Source organism: Oryctolagus cuniculus, chromosome 17, assembly GCF_051225735.1.
Source record: "Oryctolagus cuniculus isolate XC-2025 breed Fujian yellow rabbit chromosome 17, ASM5122573v1, whole genome shotgun sequence".
Classification (NCBI taxonomy): Eukaryota; Metazoa; Chordata; class Mammalia; order Lagomorpha; family Leporidae; genus Oryctolagus; species Oryctolagus cuniculus.
The window spans coordinates 66,300,635-66,314,428 of NC_142883.1; the positions used below are offsets into that span (position 1 = coordinate 66,300,635).

General features: G+C 59.8%; 1 long non-coding RNA gene and 1 other non-coding gene across 2 annotated transcripts in view; one reads left to right on the plus strand and one right to left on the minus strand.

The window, feature by feature from the left end:
• The window catches only part of LOC100347036 (uncharacterized), an 876,288-nt gene that overhangs the window by 72,477 nt on the left and 790,017 nt on the right, over positions 1 to 13,794 (minus strand). The gene's annotated exons all lie outside the window — the stretch shown is intronic.
• The window catches only part of LOC149121321 (uncharacterized), a 61,594-nt gene continuing 47,880 nt past the window's right edge, over positions 81 to 13,794 (plus strand). The window contains exon 1 of the long non-coding RNA XR_016223728.1: positions 81 to 4,208. This is a non-coding gene — a long non-coding RNA (uncharacterized LOC149121321). The remainder of the gene's footprint in view (positions 4,209 to 13,794) is intronic.

The window sequence follows — 13,794 nt, forward strand, 5'->3', positions numbered from 1 at the left end:
TACCTTTGAAGAACAGTGTTTTGTTTGTTTCTCCGTCTTACTGCTTGTTACATGTGACTTGTTACTACTTGTGTTAGTGGGGGGTTAAGCTTATGATTATAAAATAAACTGAAAGTAAGTCACTGCAAAAATTAAAAGAAAGAGTAAGAAAGGAATGATAAGGGAGGGTAGAGTAGGAAGTATCACAATGCACCTAAATCTGCATATGTGAAATACATGAAATTTACTCAACTTTTATAAGTTTAAAAATTATTTTAAAAACCCAAAGTACTGAGTTTCTTAAAAAATGTTAAAACTATCACTCCTTCAAATGTCACTTACCTAATGGCAATGTTGGTTATTTTTTCAGCCCTAACTTCCCCCAAATAACTGCAAGTCATATAAGATCAGAAGCCATTTCTCCCTTTCATACCTTACATCATCCCTCACTCCATCCCAACACCAATGGTGGTATTTCAATATATATGGTCACTAATACATTCCACAGCAAGTAAAGTAAATGTGATCCTAAAACTTATTGAGATTTTCCTGTATGCTTTATTTTAAGCACTTTAGAAAGATTAGCTGCTTTATTTCTCACATTTATCCTAGGAATTGCAGCTTTTAATGCCTCCATTTTACACATGAGAAAACTGAGATTCATTAAGTAACCTAAGGAACAAGTGAATGACAGAGGCAGAATGAAAACCCAGATGGTTGAGTCCAGGTTCCATGCTGCTACTCCACATTGCCTCTGAAGGGGCCTATTTATTGAACTCTGTAACTGTGTGGCCAGGTTCCTACAACCTGAGTTCTGATTTGGAAGAGCTCAAAGGAGGAGTGAAGAGTAGGCAGACATTGAAGGGGAAACACCTGCAGCCGTGAAGCTGGATCATGTCTTCTGTGACAAGGACAGCAACTTCCACACTTCCAGAAGAACGACCCTGATCCCAGAACCCTGAGAGAAGAGGCAAAGCAGCTCAGAGAGCAGTGAGTTGTCTTTGAGCCAGGTGATTAAACACCTCTGATTTTGCTGGCCCTTATCATAATCCAACTGGTCCAGATGCTACCCCCTGTGCAAGCCTAAGCTGGAGCTTCCTGAGGAACTTCTGGGCCTCAGAGAACATGGCCAGGAGCTTCCCAAAGCGTATGAATGGAGGCACAATCCGGACAGTGCAGACCTTTGCTCCTGCCATCAAAAACAGTGCAGTGTCCACTGCCCACCAAGACAGTCCCTGGGGCCAGCACCAATAAGGAGTCTAGCTGAGTATCAGAGGCAAGAAATAGGTGGCAACAGCCATGCAGGTGACAAACAGGCAAACAGGAGACCATTTTCCTTCCTTCTGACCAAGCTACTCTGAATATCCTTGTCCAGAAATGAAGTGAGTCCCAGCCACCTACTGCCAGTCTTCATGGGGGGTGATGGTGCTGTGGGAAAATTCCCTGTGATGAAACTCCAGAGTGCCCCTGTCCAGGACACAGTGACCAAAAAGCTTGGTAAAACCAAGGGCCAGTGGACCAGAGTCCTTCCTCAGGGAACCCCAAAACCAAAGACCTGGAGCTCAGACAATAGTGAGAAGAGCAGAAACAGTTCTTCAGGGAGGGAAGGGCCCCAGATGGCCAACTCAGCCCCCAGCTTGGGTTCAAACCCTACTGGGAGGGAGTGAATTACAGAGAGTAACCCTAGGCTTATCCTGCCCTGTTCTCTGGTGTCAAAGGCTCCTCCCAGATCAGACATCAGCCTTCCAGTTCCCTCTACTCTGGACACCAGATTCCCTAGACATCAAGCAGCAGACACAGTCCCAACAAGCAACAGTGATCATGTTTTCCAATGCAAGTAGAAAAGAGGCCGCATGAAGCACCGCAGCTCAGAAGCCCAAGAAGTGGGTCATGGGCCTCTGAAGCACAATCCTTCTAATCAATAGTTCCCACCACCTCCTGGGAAAATGTAGTCCATGAGTAAAACCAGATACAGGCCTTGGTGGGCAAGGTCCTGATGGAGTTGCTGAAGCAGGAAAGAAATGGCCATGGACATCACCAAGATCAGCAAGAATGATCACAGGAGCTGCAAAGCAGGAGCTTCCTGGGTCCTGTTGGCAACGAAGGCCCCCGGGAGCAAGCAGAAGCAGAAGCCGAAGGCTGGGGAAGGTGGAGATGGTGCCGGTTCCCAAGAAAATGCCTCTAGGATTCCAAGAGGACACAACAAAGCAGTGCAAGTGGTAATGGCAAAGAAAAAATGAAACTCCAGAGTGCCTGGGAGTGCCTGACACCCACGGATCCAGGGACAAGCCATAAGGGGATTTGGGAATGGTGAAGATTAAGGGTGGAGGTCAAAGCAACCTGAAAACAAGGAGAAGCAATCTAAAAAGGAAAGACAAAGGACAGCACAAAATGGAGAAGCAGAAAGCAAAAAGAAAACCTTCATCCCACAGCACAAATATAAATTTCCCAAATCCAATATAACAAATATAAAATAGGAAAACTCTAAATTAAACTAAGCAAGTTGAATCACAATTTAAAGACTACCAACCAATAAAAAGTTACAGAAACAAAATTTAAGTTTTAGAAATACAAAATATTCCAAACATTTAAGAAAAAAAAAACAGGCACACTTATATTTCCCAGACATGCCAAGGTAGAAATAAGCACAGAATATTTTCACATATTTTAGAAAGCCAGCATTACATTGATTATAATGCAAATTGATCAGAACTTGAAATATGAATTAAGTGTAAGCCTGTCTTTTAAAAACACATGCATATCTCCTTAGTAGTTTTATAATAAATGAAATACATATGAAAATAAAATGAATAACAAGTGAGATAGAAGAAAAATGCAAGAGGTGGTAACATTTTGAACAAGCCATGTAGATTGTCCAGGTAGTTGAAAAATTCAAGAAAATCACATGACCATTTAGATTGAATGTTGAAAAGCATTTAAAAAATTCACTGGAGGGTGAACCAATGGCAAAGGAAGACCTTTCTCTCTGTCTCTCTCTCTCACTGTCCACTCTGTATGTCAAAAAATAAAAAATAAATTAAAAAAATCAGCATGTAATAAAAAAAAACTTACTGGCTTTTTAGTAAAAATAAACTGTGGCTTCCCTACTGTGATCAAGGTTGTTTAAAAGGATCCTACAACAAACAACATAATTAATACAGGATCATTGACAGATTTCTCCCTTTAGAAACCTAGACCAGCTGACTCCACTGTCTCCAACTTCATCTTTTTTCATTCCATATGCATTTATTCCAAATAGAATTAATATATTTATACTGAAAAGTCAGGCATATGAAATTCACATATGCACTTGTCTGCATTAGCATAGAGTTAGTGAACCTAAGAATCCTCAATTCCAGGCTGTGGTACATTTTTTTTTTTTTTGTCTCTAGCTTCTTACTGGAGGAGTAGTCGGGGGAGGGGGAAAAGAACAAAAGGAAAAAATAAGGTGTAAAGATCAATTTCTAAGCAATAAAATCTCAGTATATTGGAGATCTTTATTTAGAGAGAATCCATAACATCTAAAAACAAAAACTGATACATGAATTGAACGAGCTTTCAGGAAAGATCAATATCTTTAAAATCCACTAGATTACCAAGCACCGGCAAGAAACAAATAGAAGATATTAAAGGTCAGTAGGCAGAGTAGAAAACATATATTGACAGGAGGGAAAAAAAAGGCTTCAATTATGTGATGCCTTTAAGCATTCTTCAAATCAATATTAAAACATGATACAAACGGCCCAACAGAAAAATGAGCAGAAATACAAAGCAAAAGCCCCTAAGCCAAGAAGCAGAATTTTAACTCACCTGAAGCAGGTGACCGCCAGCTGCAGCCAGGATCCGCCTGTGAGAAGCACGGGGAGACCCCGGGGCGACCCCAGCGGGTGGCAGGTGCACCACGCGGAGAGGAGCCCAGGAGGAGGGCAGGGGGCCGCTTCCCACCTCTCCTGATTCACACCAAGCACAGACCAGTTAGGGAGCCACGCCTTGGAGGATGCTGATTGGCTGAGTCTTTTGTGACGCTGTGGGCACCCCCGTCCAATCAGCCACGGTGATGTCATCACGCGGGATCTTGACGTCACAGTGGTGTTAGAGTTCCTAGGCAGAGCGAGGTCCTAGGAGATGGCCGCGCTGCTGAGAAGCTAAAGAGCCAAGTCGGGGTCTGCGCTCTCCACCTTCACAAGCTGGGAGTCACCGGGTACCTGGGAGCTGACGACCGCGACATGGTGAGTGTGTGGGCCCGGGGGTCCCGACAGGGGGAAGCGGAGCCAGTGGAAGCTGCCTGGGACCCCGGACCCCTTCCCTGGCACCCGGGACCCCCGACGCCCAGCCATACCAGGACACCTGGGACCCACGACACCCAGCCTCTTCCCTGGTACCCGGGACCGTTGACGCCTGGTCCCTCCCTGGCACCCAGGAACCCCGACCCGTTCCCTGGTACCCATGACCCCCGACATCCGGCCCCCTCCCTGGCACCACGGATCCCCAGAGCCCGGCCCCTTCCCCGACGCCCAGCCCCTTTCCTAGCACCCATGACCCCTGATGCCCAGCCCCTCCCTGGCACCTGAGACCCCCGACCCCTTCCCTGGCACCCATGACTCCCAACACCAGACCCCTCCCTGTCACTTGGGATCCCAGAACCCGTCCCCCTCCCTGTTATCTGGGACCTCCTACCCCCTCCCTGGCACCCATGACCCCAGACACCCCGCCTCTTCCCGACGTCCAAGATCTCCCTGGCTCCCACTGCCCCGACGCCTGGGCTCTTCCCTGGCAAACGGGACCCTCGACGCCCGACCCTCCCTGGCACCAGGGACCCTGAAGCCCAGCACCTCCCTTGCACCCGGGACACCCGATGTCCCACCCCTCCCTTTCACTTGGGATCCATGACGATCGGCCTCCATCCTTGCACCCAGGACCTTGACGCCCGGCCCTTTCCCTGGCACCCAGAACCCTCAATGCCTGGCCCCTCCCTGTCACTTGGGACCCTAGATGCCCAGCCCCTCCCTGACACCCGTGACCCCCAACAGCCAGCCACTTCTGGTACCCTGGACCCCAGATGCCCAGCCCCTTCCCTGGTACCCAGGACCCAAATCACCTGGCTCCCTATTGGGCCCCAGGATCCCTAACACGTGGACCCCTCCTTGAAACCCGTGATCCCTGAAGCCCGGCTGTCCCTGGCACCCAGACCCCTGACGCCCAACCCCTCCCTGGCACCCAGGACCCCCAACCCCCTCCCTGGCACCCGTGGCCATGACGCCAGGCCCCTCCCTGTCCCTCAGGACCCCAGACGCCCAGCCCCCTCCCTGGCAATGAAGATGCCTGACCATTTCCCTGTCACTGGGACCCCTGATGCCCGGCCCCTCTCTGGCACCCAAACCTCAATGCCCGACACCTCCCTGGCACCCTGGACAGCCAACAACCTCCTGGCACCCGGGACCATTGACAACCAGCCATACCAGCACACCCGGGACCCATGACACCCAGCCTTTCCCTGGCACCTGGGACTGTCGACGCCCGGTCCCTCCCTGGCACCCGAGAACCCCGACCCATTCCCTGGTACCCGTGACCCCGATGTCCAGTCCCTCCCTGGCACCTCGGATCCCCAGAGCCCAATCCCTTCCCTGATGCCCTGCCCCTCCCTGGCACCCGGGACCCCTGATGCCCAAATACTCCCGGGCACCTGAGACCCCCAACCCCTTCCCTAGTACCTGTGACCCCTGACTCCCGGCCCCTCCCTGTCACCTGGGACCCCAGACACTCAGCCCCTTCCATGGCACCTGGAACCTCCAACTCCATCCCTGGTACCCAGGACCCCCAACGCCTGGCCCCCTCCCTGGCACACAGAACCCTCAATGCCCGGCCCCTTCCTGGCACCCGGAACCTCTGACCCCTTCCCTGGCACCAGGGACCCCTGACACCCAACCCTCCCTGGTACCCGGGACCCCTGATGCCCGGTCCCTTCCTTGGCACCATGGACCCCCATCACCCGGCTCCATAGTGGGCCCCAGAATCCACAATGCCTGGCCTCTCCTTTCACCCAGGGCCCCTGACGCCTGGCCTCCTCCCTAACACCCATGACCCCCCGACATCTGGCTGCCTCCATGGCACCCATGAACCCTGGCACCTGGCCCCCTCCTTCTCACCCAGGAACCCTGACACTCAGCCTCCCCCGGCACCCTGGACCCCCAATGCCCAGCCCCTTCCCTGGTACCCGGGACCCCCATCGCCTGGCTCCCAACTGGGCCCCAGGATCCCTGACGCCTGGCCCCCTCCTTGACACCCATAACCACTGAGGCCGGCCCCTTCCCTGGCACCCAGGACTCCTGACACCCAACCCTCCCTGGCACCTTGGACCCCCAATGCCTTGCCCCTCCTTGTCACTTGGGACCGCAGATGCTCAGCCCCCTCCCTGGCACCCGTGACTCCCAATGTCTGGCCCCCTTCCTGGCACCCAGGGACCCTGCCACCTGGCCCCTTCCATGGCACCCAGGACCCCTGAGGCCCAGTTGCTTTCTTGGCACCCAGGATTCCCACCGCCCGGACCCTTCCCTGGTACCCAGGACCCCCAATGACCAGCCCCCTTTCTGCACCTGGTACCCCAACGCCCAGCACCTCCCTGGCACCCGAGACCCCCGACCCCCTCCCTGGAACCCATGACCCCCGACACCCGGCCCCTTCCCTGCACCCGGGACCCCGACATCCAGCCCTATCCCTGGCAACCTAACATTGACACCCAGCCCCCTCCCTGGCACCCATGACCCCTGACACCTGCCCCCCTCCTTGACACCCGGGAACCCTGATGCCCGGCCTCCCCCCAGGCACACTGGACCCCCAATGCCCAGCCCCTTCCCTGGTACCCGGGACCCCCATCGCCTGACTCCCTATTGGGCCCAGGATCCCTGACATGTGGACCCCTCCTTGAAACCTGTGACCCCCAAAGCCCTGCCGTCCCTGGCACCCGGACCCCTGATACCCGACCCCTTCCTGGCACCCGATACCCCCAACCCACTCCCTGGCACCCGTGAACCATGATGCCCGGCCCCTCCCTGGCACCTGGGACCCTGACGCCTGGCCCCTCCCTGGCACCCGGGTCCCCCATCTCCTGGCTCCCTCCTGGGCTCCAGGATCCCCAATGCCTGGCCCCTCTTGACACCAAGGACCTCTGACGAACAGCCTCCTCCCTGGCACCCCAACGTCCAGTCCCATCCCTGGCACCATGGACGTTGACACCCAGCCTCTTCCCAGGCACCAGGGACCCTGGACACCCTCCCTGGCACTCGTGACCCTGTCGCCAAGCCCTCTCTGCCATTCGAGACCCCTGACGTCTGGCCCCCTCCCTGGCACCCCTGATTCCCAATGCCTGGCCTCTTCCCTGACGTTCAGCCCCTTCCCTGGTACCTGGGACCCCCATTGCCTGGCCCCTCACTGTCTCTCAGGAGCCCAGAAGCCCAGGCCCCTCCTGGGCACCCGGAACCCCCATCACCCGGCACCCTCCCTGTCACTTGGAACCCCTGAGGGCCGGTCTCCTCCCTTTCAGCTGGGACCCCTGATGTCAAGCCCCTTCCCTGGCACACAGGACCCTCGATGCCCATCCCCTCCCTGTCACCCTGGACCCCTCGCGCCCGGCCCCTCCCTGGAACCCAGGAAACTTGACGCCTGACCCCACCCTGGCACCTGGGACCCCCAACCCCCTCCCTGGCACCTGTGACCCCCGACTCCCGTCCCCTCCCTGTCACATGGGACCCCAGATGCCCAGCCTCCTCCCTGGCACCCTGAACCCCCGATGCCCACCCCCTTCCCTGGTACCCAGGACTCAAATTGCCCAGCTCCCTCATGGGCCCAGAGATCCCTGATGTCTGGACCCCTCCTTAAACCCCTGACCCCCGACATCCGGCCTCCTCCAAGGCACCCAGGACCCCTGACACCTGACCGCTACCTTGCACCCGGGACCCCCCAAACCCCTCCCTGGCACCCCTGATCCCCAATGCCTGGCCCTTTCCCTAATGCCCAGCCACTTCCCTAGTACCCAGGATCCCCATCGTCCAGCCCCTCACTGTCTCTCAGGACTCCAGAGCCCAGGCCTCTCCTGGGCACCTGGTACCCACATCGCCTGGCCCCCTCCCTGTCACTCAGGACCTCTGATGCTCAGTCTCCTCCCTTGCACCTGGGACCCCTGATGCCCAGCCTCTTCCCTGGCACCCAGGACTCTCGACACCCATCTCCTCCCTAGCACCCAGGACCCTTGATGCCTGTCCCCTCCCTAGCACCCAGGACCCTCAATGCCTGACCCCTCCCTGGCACCCAAGACCCCGACCCCCTCCCTGGCAGCTGTGTCCCCGGACGCCCAGCCCCTCCCTGTCATTCGGGACCACAGACACCCGGCCCCCTCCCTGTTACCTGGGACCTCCAACCCCTTCCCTAGCACCCATGACCCCAGACACCCGGCTTCTTCCCCCGATGTCCAAGATCTCCCTGGCTCCCAAGACGCCGATGCCCGGCCTCTTCCCTGGCTCCCGGGACCCTGACGCCCAGCCCCTCCCTTGCACCCGGGACACCCAATGTCCAGCCCCTCCCATTCATTCAGGACCCATGACACCCGGCCTCCACCCTTGTATCCAGGAACCGTGACGCCCAGCCCTTTCCCTGGCACCCAGGACCCCTGAAGCCCAAACCCTCCCTGGCACCCGAGACCCCCGACCCCCTCCCTGGCATCCGTGACCCCCGATGTCCGGGCCCTCCCTGGCACCCGTGACCCCCGACCCACTCCCTGGTATTCGTGACCCCCAATGTCCGGCCCCCTCCCTGGCACCCGAGACCCCCGACCCCCTCCCTGGCATCCGTGACCCCCAATGCCCGGCCCCCTCCCTGGCACCCGTGACCCCGGACACCTGCCCCCCTCCTTGACACCCAGGAACCCAGATGCCTAGCCTCCTCCCTGGCACCCTGGACGGAAATCACCTGGCTAAGTCCTGGGCCCAGGAATCCATGATGCCTGGAACTCACCTTGAAACCCGTGAACCCCAACGTCCAGCCACCTCCATGGCACCTGTGACACCCGATGCCCAGCCCTCCCTGGCACCTGGACCCTTGAAGCCCGACCCCACCCTGGCACCTGGGACCCCCAACCCCCTCCCTGGCACCTGTGACTCCTGACGCCAGGCCCCTCCCTATCTCTCAAGACCCTAGATGCCCGGCCCCTCCCTGGCACCCGGGACCCTGATGCCAGGCCCCTTTCCTGGTACCTGGGACCCCTATTACCTGGCTCCCTCCTGGGCTCCAGGATCCCCAACGCCTGGCCCCTCTTGACACCAAGGACCCCTGAGGAATGGCCTCCTCCCTGGCACCTGTGACCCCTGACACCTGGCCCCCTTATTGTGACCTGGGAATGCTGACGCTCACCCCCCGGCACACTGGACCCCTGACACCGAGCCCCTTCCCTGGTACCCCGGACCCTCATCACCCAGATCCCTACTGGCCCCGGGATCCCTGACGTCTGGCCTCCTCCTAGACACCTGTGACCCATGTTGCCCAGCCCACTCCCTGGCACCCAGGACCTTCGATGCCTGGGCCCTCCCTGGCACCTGGAACGTCGACTCCAGCCTCTTCCCTGGTACTCAGGAATCCTGACCCCTTCCCTGACACTCGGGATCCCTGATGCCAGGCCCCCTCCCTGACACTCAGGACCCTCGACGCATGGTCCCTCCCTGGCACCTGGGATCCCTGACAATGACGCCTCCCTTGCACCCGGGACCCCCAACTCCTTCCCTGACACCCGGGACACCTGATGTGCGGCCCCCACCCTGGAACCCAGGAACCCTGCCGCCGGCCCCCTTCTGTGGCACCCAGGACCCACGAGGCTCAGCTGCCTCCCTGGCACCCAGAACTCCCACCGCCAGGCTCCTTCCCTGCACCGGGGACTCAGACGCCGGGTCCCTCCCTGGCACCTGGGACCACCGACCCCCCTCCCTGGCACCCATGACCTCTAAGTCCAGCCTCCAGCCTGGCTCCCGTGACCCCTGAAGTCTGGCCCACTCCCTGGCACCCCAGGCCCCCAACACCCAACCACTTCCCCTATGCCCAACACATTCCCTGGTACCCGGGACCCACACCATCCGGCACCTTATCAGGCACCCAGGACTCCCGATGCCCGGCACCTCACTATCACTGGGGACTCCAGATGCCAGGCCCCCTTACTGGCACCAGGGACCCGTGATGCCTGGCTCCTCCCTGGCACCCGGGGCTGTTGACAACTGGCCCTACCTGGCACCTGTGACTTCCGACACCTGGCCCTCCATGTCGCTTGTGACTCCCGATTTCCAGCCCCCTCCCAGGCACCCAGGATCCCTGACACCGGACACCTTCCCTGAAGCCCAGCCCTTCCCTAGTACCCGGGACCCCCCATCGCTGGCCCTCTCCTTGTCTCAGGGGACCCCAGAAGCCTGGGGCCCTCCTGGGCATCCGGGACACCTGACATCCAGCCCCTCCCTGTCATGTGGGACCCCAGACGCCAGGCCCCCTCCCTGTTTCCCGAGACGCCCGACCCCCTCCTGGCACCCATGACCCCAGAGGCCCGGCCCCTTCCCTGGAACCCGAGAATCTGACGCCAGGCCTCTTCCCTTGCAACTAGGATCCTCGATGCCAGGCCCCTACCTGACACCCAGGACCCTGACACCTGGCCTCTTCCCTGGCAACCGGGACACCTGACGCTTGGCCCCTCCCTGGCACCCAGGACTCCTAATGCCCGGCCCCTCCCTAGCACCCGTGACCCCGGACGCCCGGCCTCTTTTCTGGCACCCTGGACCCCAGATGCCCAGCCCTTTCCCTGGTACCCGGGACCCAAATCGCCTGGCTCCCTATTGGGCCCCGGGATCCCTAACACGTGGACCCCTCCTTGAAACCCGTGACCCCCGAAGCCCAGCCGTCTCTGGCACCCAGACCCCTGATGCCCAACCCCTCCCTGGCACCCAGGACCCCCAGCCCCCTCCCTGGCACCAGTGGCCACGACACCAGGCCCCTCTCTGTCTCTCAGGACCCCAGATGCCCAGCCCCCTCCCTGGCAACCGAGATGCCTGACCACTTCCCTGTCAGCGGGACTCCTGACGCCCGGCCCCTCTCGGGCACCCAGAACTCAGTGACGCCCAACACCTCCCTGGCACCCGGGACACCTAACAACCTCCCTGGCACCCGGGACCCTCGACGCCCGGCCATACCAGGACACCCGGGACCCATGACGCCCAGCCTCTTCCCTGGCACCCGAGACCGTCGACACCCAGTCCCTCCCTGGCACCTGAGAACCCCAACCCGTTCCCTGGTACCCGTGACCCCCAACGTTTGGCCTCCTCCCTAGCACCCCACATCCCTAGAGCCTGGCCCTTTCCCCGACGCCCAGCCCCACTCTGGCACCCGAGACCCCTGATGCCCAAACACTCCCTGGCACCGAGATACCCGACCCCCTCCCTGGTACCCGTGACCCCCAATGCCTGGCCCCTCCCTGGCACCCTGGACCCCTGATGCCCAGCCCCTTCCCTGGTACCCAAGACCCAAATCGCCCAGCTCCCACCTGGACCCAGGGATCCCTGATACCTGGAACTCTCCTTGAAACGCATGAACCCCGATGTCCAGCTGCCTCCATGGCACCCGTGACACCAGACGCCTGGCCCTCCCTGGCACCCGGACCCCTGAAGCCCAACCCCTCCCTGGCACCTGGTACCCCCAACCCCCTCCCTGGCACCCGTGACTCCTGACGCAAGACCCCTCCCTGTATCTTGGGACCTTAGATGCCTGGCCCCTCCCTGGCACCCGGGACACCTAACGCCTGACCCCTCCCTGGCACCCGTGAACCCTGATGCCTAGCCCCTGCTTGTCAGTGGGACTGCAGACACCCGGTCCCTTTCTGATACCCAGGACCCCTGACACCCGGCTCCTTCCCTGGCACCCGGGACCCTCAACCCCTTCCCTGTTACTCAGGACCCCAGAGGTCTGGCCATCTCCCTGGCACCAGGACACCAATGCCCAGCCCCTCCCTGTACCCGGGACACTCGACCCCCTCCCTGGCACCTGTGACCCCAGACATTCAGTCCCCTCCCTGACACCCTAGACATTGATGCCCGCCTCTTCCCTGGCACCCAGGCCCTTCACACCCGTCCCCTCCCTGGCACCCATGACCCCATCATGCAGACCTCCCTGTCACTCGAGACCCCCAACGTCCAGCCCCCTCCCTGGCACCCCTGAAGTCCATTGCCCAGCGCCTTCCCTGATGCCTGGCTCCTTCCCTGGTACCCAGGACCCCCATCTCCCAGCCCCCTCCCTGACTCCAAACCCCTGATGCCTGGCCTCCTCCCTTGCACCCTGGACCCCTGATGCCTGGCGCCTTTCCTGGCACCAAAGAACCTCGACACCCATCCACTCCCTGGCACCAGAGACCACTGACGCCTGTCTGCTCCCTGACTCCCGGGACTCCTGACCCCTTCCTGGCACCTGGGACCCATGTCACCCAGCCCCCTCACTGGCACTCAGTAACACTGGGCCCAGATCTTTCCCTGGCACCTGGGACCCCGATGCCTGGCTCCTCCCTGGCACCCAGGACCCTGAACACCCGGCCTCCTCCCTGACACCCAGGAACCCTGCTGCCTGGCCCCTTCCGTGGCACCCAGGACCCATGAGAGTCGGCCGCCTCTCTGGAACCCAGGACTCCCACCTCCCGGCCCCTTCCATGCACCCAGGACCCCGACGGCAGGCACCTCCCTGGCACCGGGGACCAGTGACCCCCTCCCTGGCACCCATGACCTCGAAGTCTGGCCTCCACCCTGTCTCCTGTGACCCCCGAAGTCTGGCCCCCTCCCTGGAACTCCAGACCCCCAATGCCCAGCCCATTCCCTGACACCCAACCCATTCCCTGGTACCCGGGACGCACACCATATGGCCCCTTCCTGGGCACCCGAGACTCCCGACGCCTGGCCCCTCACTGTCACTGGGGACTCCAGATGCCAGGCCCCCTTACTGGCAAAGGGGACCCGTGATGCCTGGCCCCTTCCCTGGCACCCAGGACCCTTGATACCCGGCCCTCCCCGGCACCTGTGACTCCTGATGCCTGACTTCCATGTCACTTGGGACCCCCGAATTCCGGCCCCCTCCCAGGCACCTGGGATCCCTGATGCCCGGCCCCTTCCCTGATGCCCAGCCCTTCCCTGGTACTCTGGACCCCCATTGTCTGGCCCTCTCCCTGTCTCTGGGACCCCAGAAGCCCAGGCCCCTCCTGGGCATCCGGGGCACCCGACATCCAGCCCCTCCCTGTCACTCCGGACCCCAGACACCTGGCCCCCTCCCTGTTACCCGGGACGCCTGACACCCTTCCTGGCACCCATGACCCTAGACACCCGGCCCCTTCCCTGATGCCCAGCATATCCCTGGAACCCAAGAATCTGATGCCTGGCCTCTTCCCTTACAACTAGGACCCTCGATGCCAGGCGCCTCCCTGGCACCCGGGACCCTGACGCCTGGCCTCTCCCTGGCACCTGGTACCCTCAACGCCCGATTCCTACCTGGCATCCGGGACCCTGGATGCCAGGCCCCTCCCTGGAGCCCGGGACGCCTGATGCCCAAACCCTCCCTGTCACCCAAGACCCCCGACTCCCTCCCTGGCACCCGTGACCCCCGACGACCGGCCCCTCCCTGTCAATCAGGACACCAGACGACCAGCATCTTCTGGGACCCAAATCGCCCGGCTCCCTCCTAGGCCCAGGGATCTCTGATGCCTGGATCCCTCCTTGAAACCCGTGACCCCCGATGTCCTGCCATCCCGGGCACCCAGAC